The sequence below is a fragment of the Mastomys coucha genome, unplaced genomic scaffold (genome assembly GCF_008632895.1).
Source record: "Mastomys coucha isolate ucsf_1 unplaced genomic scaffold, UCSF_Mcou_1 pScaffold14, whole genome shotgun sequence".
NCBI lineage: Eukaryota > Metazoa > Chordata > Mammalia > Rodentia > Muridae > Mastomys > Mastomys coucha.
Window position 1 is genome coordinate 73669122 of NW_022196896.1, and position 11355 is coordinate 73680476.

General features: G+C 38.7%; 1 pseudogene; it reads left to right on the top strand.

Annotated features, from left to right (window-relative positions):
* The first annotated feature begins 7290 nt into the window (after positions 1 to 7290).
* On the top strand, positions 7291 to 8338 carry LOC116089430 (annotated as a pseudogene).
* The last annotated feature ends 3017 nt before the right edge of the window (positions 8339 to 11355 follow it).

The window sequence follows — 11355 nt, forward strand, 5'->3', positions numbered from 1 at the left end:
TGCGGGCAGTAATGCCTGGTTCCAGGAAACATCCCCAGGAGAGGATGGATCTCCCCCGACCCCTCTTATGTGCCTAAGGTATCTCCTCACCTGGTGTATAAAGGTCAATGGAAACAAAGAACAATGAGCTGCACCAATGAGAGATAACCAACTCATGCTATAAACCTATGCTCTGGAAGGGTATAAAAAATGTGTGCCTTTGTTCCTTGGGGTCACCTTTACTTGAATGCAGGATGACCCCAGTATACTGGATTATTAAAACCTCATACTAATTGCATCAATCTCCATCTCTGTGTCTTCATGAGTGGGACTCCCATCCCAAATCTAACAGCTCTGTTTCCCATTTTTTAATAGGGTTATTTGGTTCTCTGGTGTCTAACTTCTTGAGTTCTTTGTATATATTGAACATTAGCCCTCTATCCAATGTAGGGTTGGTAAAGATCTTTTCCCAATCTGTTGGTTGCCATTTTGTCCTATTGACAGTGTCCTTTGTCTTACAGAAGCTTTGCAATTTTATGAGATCCCATTTGTTGATCATAGAGCATAAGCCATTGGTGTTCTCTTCAGGAAATTTTCCCCTCTGCCCATGTGTTTGAGACTTTTTTCCACTTTCTTTTCTTTTAGATTCAGTGTATCTGGTTTTACATGAAGGTTCTTGATCGACTTGGACTTGAGCTTTGTACAGGGAGCTAGAATGGATCAATTTGCATTCTTCAATTGTTGACTGCCAGTTGTACCAGCACTATTTGTTGAAAATGCTGTCTTTTTTTTCCCACTGGATGGTTTTAACTTCTTTGTCAAAGATCAAGTGACCATAGGTGTGTGGTTTCATTTCTGTGTCTTCAATTCTATTCCACTGATCTACCTGCCTATCTCTGTACCACTACCATGAAGTTTTTATCACTATTGCTCAATAAAACAGCTTAATATCAGGGATGGTGATTCCCCCATGTGTTCTTTTATTGTTGAGAGAAACCACCATGAAGTGTCACATTTACAAATATGACTAGGTTATTGTTACATCTCTTCAGTGTTAACAATAGCATCATTTTCTATCCCACTCTCCGTCTCTGTCTGAGACACTGGACATAGCATGCAGAATGTGAGTTGTATCTACAAGGTTTTTACAGCTTCTGGAAAGCTAAATGTTGAGTCCAGGGGCTACTCATAGCTTGAGTTTTCAATCATGAGGGTCACTAGCATCTTACACTGAGGGTTATGACACTGGCTATGATGCTGTTTGCTTTTTATTTCATTTAAAAATAGTTTCTATTCTCTTGCTCTCGAAACCTCAGCCCAGTGGCCCTTCAGTGACCCTTACTGTGGCTGAGAGGCCACAGAAAGTGGGCAAAGGAAGAGAGTGACAGAGAGAAATCAGAGACTCCAGTGTCATAGTCATGAATCATTCAGAGATAGAGAAATAAAACTTTTGGTTATGGCTTATAGGTCTTTCACCTAAAAGACAATTCAAGGCTATACTCATTTCCAGATATTGCTTCAACAGAGTTGTCTACATCTGGACATGGTAGCTCACACCAGCATTCAGGAAGCAAGCCAGGAGGATCTCTGCAAGTTCAAGGTCAGCCAGGCCCACATAATGTAGTAAACCATCTAAGAAAGAAGCATGAAAGAGTTATTTATGTGTAGAGCATTGGGTTTGTTTGGTTGGGTTTTTTTTTGGTTGGTTTTTGTTGTGGTGTTTGTTTGTTTGTTTGTTTTATGGCTCTCAGATTCTCTGAGGATGCCTAAAGGCTTTTAGGGTTTAAGACACCCAAGAGCAGCCCAGCCATGGAGTTCTGTAATTTTCCATTCTCATTCTTGCCATGTTAGTCACTGTCTCTGCACTTGTACCTGCTTAATACCAGTGCACCATGTAAAATCTATTTTGGTTATACAAAAACAAAAACAAGCAGATAAAAAAACCCAACCAAACAAACAAACCACATGCTGGCCTTGGAGATTTGGCTCCTTGAGTCAGTGCACAACAGCTTCTGTAAAAGACCTAAGCTCAATCTAATACTCCCATTGGATGACTCACAATTGCGTGTAACTCCAGCTCCAGGGGATCAAATGCACATGTACACTGATCCATACATAGACAAACAGAAGCATAGATTCCTTAAAAAATAAGTAAATCTTTAAAAAAAAAAATACCACATGGTTTACAAAGTTCAAAATGACTGTCCTAAAGAAGTGCTTTTTATATGTTTTCACATTGAATCATGAGAAAAATGACATGATTATGCACCTCGCTGTCCTATGGGCATGCCCAGAGATGTATGGTGAAGTATTTCTATCCCTTTCCCTCCTTCTCAAGGAACATACAAGTTTGAAGAGAGAAACAGCAATGTATTCTAGGCTTCTCTTAAAAAGATGATTTTTTTTTCTCATGCAGATGAAAGGACTGCTAGTTCCACTACTGTGAACAAGAAACAAGCGGCTAGCAGTTAGCACCTGTGCCTGCAGGTGACATCAATGCTGACCAAATATAACTCAGAAAAAAAAATGTATAAAAATGTTGTCTCTATTATTTCCTTAAACATACAACTCTATTATTTCCTTAAGCATACAAACTTTAAATCGTCTCTAGATGACTTATAATACCTAACCAATAAAAAATGCCCTGTTTTTTTACATTTTTTTTTACGCAGATATCACACCATTTTGAAAAAGGGATTTGAACATTTTGGGTTTGGTATATTAGAAGGGTCCTATAACCATTTATCACAAATACTGACAAACAACTATAAGGACAATGACTCAAGCACAGTCTTCTTTATATAAAAATTCTATGCAGGCAAAGCAATGTTAGCAATTATAATTTAAAAGCATTTAATTCTTAGCTACATCATAATTTATAATTTATGTTTAAGGTTGCTTTGGCAACCAAGAAGGTCTGTGGGGCTTGGTCTTAAGTGAATTTTCCTCCAATTCTTTCTAAAAAAAAAAGTTTCAAGTTTAAAATCACCAAAACTTAGAGGAAGGTTTGAGAAGTAGGTTTTGTCGTGTGTGTGTGTGTGTGTGTGTGTGTGTGTGTGTCTGTGTGTGTGTGTGTGTGTCTGTGTGTGTGTGCGCGCCTGTGTGTATGTGTAAACGTAGGTGCATGTGCATATGGAGGACAAAAGTCAACATACTTTGTCTTCCTCAACCACTTCTCCACATAATATGAGACTGGGTCTCACTCATTGGACCCGGAGCTCACCAATTGGTTAGACGAGCTGGCCAGGAAGCCCTAAGGATCCTCCTGCCTGCCTCCCCAGTGCTCAGATTACAGGCATATGTTTCATAGAATCTGGTTTCTTTCTTTCTTTTCTTTCCTTTTTTTGTTTTGTTGTTGTTTATTTGTAAAAATGTAAGTCAATTACAACATTTCTAGCTTCTATTTCTTCCCTTCAAGCCCTCCCATATACCCCTTCCCACTCTCCTACAAATTCATGGCTTCTTTTCTTTTGTCATTAATTTTTTAATTACATGCATATATGTATTTATATGCACATATAACCAGTTGAGATCCTATAATGTTTCTTACATGTATGTATTCAGAGCTGATCATTTGGCAGGAGACAACCAATTAGTATGCTCTGCCCTGGGAAGAGCACACCTCTTGCTCCCAGCTTTGCTCAGCTGCCTGTAGTTCTTTGAGTAAGGTTGAGGTCTTCTGGACTTCTCATGGTCCAGTTTGGGGTATTCATTGACACCACCCTTGTTCAGCTCACTTTTAGGAGATTATGTTGTGAAATTGTATGGGTGCAGTATCTGATGTTGCTAGGACATATAATCTTACAACAAACTCTTACAGTCTTTCTGCCTGCTCTTCTACAATGTCCCCTGAGCATTAGATACAGAAGTAGTTTTCTGATTTTTTCAACTATGGGCCCATTGTAAATATCTGTTCTCTAAAGCAAAATTTCAGAGTAGTAGAATGTTCCCCAGGGAAAGGCAGCCCAGTCTGCCCTTACAGAGGAATGTGCTGAAGGAGCAAAGCCAGCTGGAGACAAGATCCTCAAGTGTGCACATTTCTCTAGTGTTTTGCATCTGCTTTTCCAAGTCTACTTGACAGCACCCTTCCCTGCATCCCAGATACTTTAGTGGCATTCCAACGACTTCCTGCCTGCTGCACAGATTTTCCCAACACTGCTTCCACATGGAAGCAGTGGAAAGTTTTAGTCAATGTACTTATTGGACTACTCTAAGTAAAGTAGTTAACATGAGATCTTATACTCAGTTATGAAATAAAAGCCCTTTCCCTTCCAAAAAAAACAACATCAGGCCTCACTGTCCAAGTTTGGAATTGTTTGTGGGATTCTGTTAACAGTTTAAGGGACAAGCCTAGGGACAGCAGTGAGCCTATGAAAATATCTTCCACACAATCTTAATTTAGCAGAATTTCATGTACAGTTGCAGTGCTTTCCCAGTGGGGTCAAAATACCTCCTGAAAATTGTCTTTCTTTAAGCGTAATAATGATACAAGATTCGAACACTGTGTTTTCTCTGTGTATAGGCCTCATGTGAATTCATAAGCTGGGGAGAGTTGGCCTGTCTTAGTCTACAAATCAATGTCTAGAGAATTAAAGATTGAGCAATGGTCAAAAACAAAAACAAATACTCTCAGAATTCTTTATTTTGTATCCAAGTATCCCAACAGTAGAGTCAGATTTACTATGCCCACCCTTATAAAGTCTGGAATAGGTCTGAGGATCTGCATGCTTATAAAGCATTTCCTTACTCTGGTACTTTGATGCGTTCACTCTAATGAAGTGTAATAAGCAGGTAGAAGAGGATATGCTGACACTACAAAGAGGTGGACTAACTATTCAAGTAAAGCACAGAGTCCATATAAGATGGACTCCTAGAGATGTACTCTGTCAGATTTTCCCAAGATGCCAAAGGAAAAGAGTCCCACAAAACTAGTATAGAAAAATCTGTGAAAGTCAGCTCTTGTAGAAACTCAAGCACTGAAACCAAGCACTTCAGGCCATTGCAAAATCACTTATGTCCAGAAAGATGACTGACTTTATCACACCATGACAAATTCACACCAGCTATTAGATTGCACTGAAGGCAAAATGCAAAGATTGTCCTTGGAATAAAAGGACCTCAGCACCAGGAAATCATCTGTTCAAGGCCTTCAGCCATCAACTGACAGAGTGTCTATACTTTCAAACAGAAACATGAATTTTTCCCAGACTTCTCAGATTCAAATTAAAGTTTCTTGATTGAAGAGTAGGTGCACACTGGATCAGTTACTTTTCTAAGTCTCAGTTTCTCCAGTTGAGAGGACTAAGTGTATTCACCAAAATAAATCACATAAAGCACTGTAAATGCTGATTAACTGTTACTGATTATCTACCTACATTGAGATGTAGATAACTGGTTGCAATCTCTCCCATCCATGTCCCTTCAGATCAAAACTCTATAGTTGTTTTACTCCAGGTGACATGTTACTTATTTAGGATTCAAATTCCAAACCGTTGATTAGTCCGGTTGGGGGTCATTTGTCTGTCGTTTGCCTAAGAGATAAAAGACATAACAATCAAAACTCCTACTGAGTTTCCAATGATGGGTAACTAAAATCAGGATACTCTTATCAGAAGGGAAATTCATGCTGGGAAGGGAAAGAGAATAGATGTCTAGTATGTCACTAAACAGACATCTTCAAAATTATCTATCCTATCTCTATTTATAATTACTTATATATCTATTTTGCCACAGATATCAAGATCACATCCTCTTTAGCTCCAAAGAAAGCTAGTTTAATTCTTAATTTGCCTGAAACATTTGTAATATTCTAAAGCCCAAGACCTTTAAAGACGCTTGAGCTTGACCTTAATCTGTGCCTTCCGTGTTTTGCCTTTAAAACATATGTAGGAGCTTTACAAAACAAGATCCCCGGCAACTAGGTGTACTGACACCATCTTAACACAAGAGTAAACACCCAGACAAGCAGGTGATGGCCAGGCTAGGCTAGCTTGGATTGGCAGCTCCATTTGAAATAGCACTGGAAGCTTCCAAAGTGCTGAGTAAATTCCAAAGCTAACTTCCCAAGCTAAAACAAATGGCTCATGCAAAGAAAGACTGCCCATACATCCAAGATTTTTAGTCAACTTAAAAACTTCTGGTTTTCATCAGAAAACAAGAAAAAAAGATTATAAGACTAGCACAAGAATATTTTTGAACACAGTGGGTATTTATAAACATTTTGGGGAATGAGTGTTAGAATAAAATTCTTAGCTTACATATCAAACTGGTGAATGTGTTATAGGAAAAATCAAACCACACCAGTAGAATCAGATGGAGGCATTTTGTAGCAAACAAAAATATTTGCAACTCCATTGGAAACAAATCTATAAATTAAAATGCAACTTTCCAACTTCTGGGTTAAATTGTAGTAACAGGTAACAGAAAAGTCCTTGATGGCTTGTGAATATTTCTTATACACTATACAGCGGGCTGTATGTGAGGACCGAGGGCCTCTGTACTCTCCTTGGCCTGCATAACTTTTCTTAAAAAGTGGCTAATGGTAGGTGTCATGGGAAGGCCTCCCTCTTTACAAGAACTTACCTTGTCAATTTGCTTTTTTTTGTTGAGGGGGAGGAGGGGTAGCAATGAGAGGATGTTATTTTTACACTTGATCTTAGCCAAAAGGTAGAGAAGTGATGAGGATGTTAATTTTAGTATCTTAGTATTTGTGTCAAAATTTGAACACATTACCACAAAAGTATGTAAAAGATCATTTTGAAAAGAACCAGTTAATGAGAAGTTGGATATCTATTCTCTCAGCCTTCCCAGCATGAATCTCTTCTCTGGTAACAGTGTTGTTGAGTGATGAACATGCACACTGGATAGTACATGTATGAAGGAAACCATGAAAGGTTGCATACTAGGAAAAGTGGGTGTGTTACAATATTTTTGGTTGACTAAATGCCCTTGTCATGTATCAGAAGCATCAAAATGTTTTCTGACTGTTTACTAGCTGGGCTAGTGTTCTATTTTTCCTTTTCCCTCTTTAGTTTCTGACAGCCGTTTTTAAAAAAAAAAAAATCAAATGTATCATCTTTTTAGGTCCTGTAACTGTAGGATAGAGTAATAGAACTCCCACAAAACTAGGCCGTTGTAGTTACTATCCTAGAACAAATATTTCTTTCAAAGCTATTTCTAGGGACATTAAGATGGAGTGTGCCTTTTTGAGGACGATGTAGAGCTCTCAGCTCCTCCAGCGCCATGCCAGCCTGTGCACTGCTGTGCTTCCTTGTGCATCTTCCTATGACGATTGTGGTCTGAAACTGAACCTTTGGGTCTTTGTCTTCTGAGGATAATGATTTTGACCCCACTGCTGAGAGGTTGGTCCATGACTATGATGACAAAAGAACTCTAGAGGAAGAGGAATTGATGGATGACAGGGAAAACTTCAGTTCTGAAATTGAAGACTTAGAATAGGAAGTAAATATGCCTCTAGAAGATCTATTGGCATTCTCTGGCTATGACTCTACAATGCCGACAGTTTCAAATTCCAGTGCAAACAGCTCCCCAAGTGAACTTGCAAACGAATTACCAGATATGACTCTAGACAAAGAAGAAATAGCGAAAGACCTGTTGTCGGGTGATGATGAGGAAACCCAGTCTTCCGCAGATGATCTGACACCATCTGTGACTTCTCATGAAACTTCTGATTTCTTCCCTTGGCCTTTATGAACACTACATGTGACGGAGACAAGGAATCAGAGAGTGAGCACATTGAAATGAACAGTGGTAACTCACCTGAAGATTTGAGAAGGGAAATAGTGATTGGTCAACAGTATCAGGCAGGAATTCTCCCTTATCTTGGCGAGTACAATATGAAAATAAAGACCAGTTACTGTGTTGTCCTGATGTGGTTTTGGAGAGGAAAGCTAAGGAGTACCTTATTGAGACCTCATTAAGAACTAGAAATTAAAAAATCCTAGACAGAATTTCTTCAGGCACACACACCAGAGATAAGGAACAGGCAATATATGAACTTCTCAAGTGTAATCACAATATAAAGGAAGCAATTGAAAGGTACTGCTATAACGAAAAGGCATCTCAAGAAAGAATGACAGCATGGACAGAAGAGGAGTGCAGCAAAGAAGAGGAAGGACCTGCAAAGAGATTGAAAATGGGCATTGCTGTCCCTGAATCCTTTATGAATGAAATTTCTGTAAATAACCTGGGTGTAGACTTTGAAAATCATACACATCACATCACCAATGCCAAAATGATCGTCTCTGTGGCTGACTTTGGCAGTTTGTCTGCCAATGAGGCAAATGGATTCATCGATGCCCACACTCTGCGTCAGCACACTGCCCTTCACTCAGAGTGACATGAATGTGAAGACCAGAGACAATGGGTGTGCAGTCCCAGTAAACTTGAAGGGAGCTATCAGGTTTGCATTGTTTTCCACTAGAAGTTTGAACCTTTTTCACTATGGCATCGGTGATGTCAGTATGTATAGAACTATATTTTGATTTATCAAGAGTATTTTCATTTTTCAATCCATAAATGTGGAAATGAACTATGATCAGTAGAGTTGGGAACTAAAACTGAACTCTGTGGTGCAGCTTTAAGCTCTGCTTCTCTTCCTCATCCCTTAATACCTCTTCCCATATCCTCCTTCTTTTCTGCTCCCTTTGCCCTCACCCCAGATTTAAAACCTGTAGACAGAGGCCACCAGGTCAAACCAGCACAGATCTGAACTGATGTGTGGCTTCTTTACATGTCAGCTCCTTTTGCCATAATGGATGCAGTGGGATCATACTGTTTACGGGTACCAACCCCGATTCATGCTCAATGGAGCATTTTTTTCTTGGTTTTATTTTCTTTATTAATAAAAGCAGGGGTAGGTTTATTTAAACTGCACAAACATGCAAGGATTTTTTAAAAACAGAAACGTTTCTCATGTTATTCAACTAGAGCACTTCAGTTTACAAAACAGCAAGCCCATCTGTCTGGAAGCCAGGGCGAGGAACTGTGAGCCAATGATGAAGATGCTCGCTTGGATCCTGTTTCAAAATTCTAGATCAGGGCTACCTTACACAGAACTGGTCATTTTACTGCTGAGAGACTTCTGTGTAAATAACTTTTCTTTCTTTTTTTTTTTTTTTTTACTAAAAATTTGGCATTTGAAGATGTGGTATTCATATGGGGTTTGTCCACCATTGTCAAGATTACAATATTAAAAATCATACTGGTCAAAAAAAAAAAAAAGGATGGAGTATATTTTCCTTTTCTAAGATTAGTCTGTTTCTAGTCTTTGACACAGAGGGTGGATTAGGTGGACTCTAGGATTCTGTGACCAAAAAATTCTCTATGAACTAACTAGGTTTCCCAAATGGTTATAAGACACATACCCTTGACAGATAATTGAAATTATACATTAAGTCAGATTTTACCAATATTTAAAGTAAAAATCATATATATGCTGGCTCATTCTTAGAGACTTTAATAGTCCTACAGCTTCCCAAACTAACTTAAGCAGCTAAAGAACTGGTTTCCTGCTAGGTTAGGCAAGAGCAAGGTGTATTCAAGTATTTCAAATGCTTACCCAGGTGTTTGCAAGTTCTGGTGTTCATTCTTTAATGACAAGGTCATATTTCCACTAGTAATATATCCCTCTTTGTGACATACTTCCTCTGCCATTGCTTTTGTGGAAAGGATTCTATATGTAGTTCAAACTGTCATCCAACATACCATGTAGCCAAGGCTGTCCTTGAACTCCAGATCCTCCAATCTTCATCCCCCATATGCTGGGATTACAGGACACTTCACCTGGCTTTGATATTTCATTTTTCAATTTTTAAATCATTTAATTTAATTTAGTATGTCCAAAATATTAGCATTTCAGTGTACAATCAATATAAAATCATGTAGGAAGACATTCTACGTTCGCAGTATTTTTAACATATATCCACCATACAATATGATGTGGTTTCTTGATGGCACACACACGCATCATATATTATGTGATTTGCTCATGGTCAACCACCCATTACTCTCCCTTGTGCCTCCTCTGCTATCTGACAGGCCTCTTCTACTTCAATGATACGTTTCATTCTCTCACCCAATCCCTGCATCTGAGCTCTTCAATGTCCTTGTTCACATTTTATATAGTGTCTATTCATAAAAAATTATTTTAGTGTTTATATACCATAAAATAGCCCTTCTCTTTTATTTCATTTTTAATGCATTTATCGCTATGGGTATATTCATATCACAGGACTGTGTGGAGAACAGCTGTGGAGATATTTCTCCTTCCCCCTTTACATGGGTTTAGTGGCTCAAACTCAGGTCATCAGGCTATCTCACCAGCTGAACCAGCTCACCAGCTCTTCACATCAACATCTGAGGTACATATTCTACTCTGAGCATAATTTTCTGACTGAGGTTATGACTTAGATGATGCTGTCAGCAAAATGGAAGGAACAAATGCAGCCGTGCACATGGGAAAACTGGATGTGTTACTATCTGGTTCTGTAATATATGTATGTTAGGTATTCTTACTTAGTATTCAATATTTCTAAGCTTCCATTTTAATTTCTCATGATTAAGCATCCCTAGCATTTTATATATTTTGAGTTCATCTTGAAGTTTGTTAATCTTTAGTTGTCTCATTTAATGAAGTTTTTAACCAATACACTATGTATTTAATCTCAAATACATAAGTTCATGTACCTACTAAGATATGTGCATACACATGAATACACACATATTTTTAGCTTTTGTAGCATACCAGCTATAACATTGACTCTTTTCACCAGTAGTGATAAATTTTACCCTTTTTTGAACTTTATTTCTGATTCTATTCAATGTAATGGGTAGACACCATAATGATAACAAATTATTTACTTGCTTATATATTTATTTTTAAGAGTAGGTCTAACTGTGTACCTCAGGGGCTGGAAAAAAGTTCAGAATACCCACGATTCAATTCACAGACCATATAAAGCTCAAGGAGTAAGAAGGCCAACATGTCGATGCTTCAGTCCTTCTTAGAAGGGGGAAGAAAGTAATCAAAGGAGGTACAGGGTGAGAGAGACTTGGGAGAAAGAGAGGAGAGGGAAGGGATAAAAAGGCGGGCTGGATTAGGTATGGGAGGAGATGGGGGAGAAGTATAGAAGGTCAGGAAATTGAGCAGCAGTGTGTGGCAATGGAGGATGGGGATCTAGGGGTAGCCACCAGCAAGTCACAGAAGTCAGGATAGCAAGAGGCTCCCAGGACCCAACAGGGATGACATTAGTTGAAATATCCACCTAAGGGGAGAAAGAACTTATAGAGACCATATCCAGAGGTTAGGCATGACACCCATTAACAGATGGGGTCACCCACCCATCTCTAAAATTT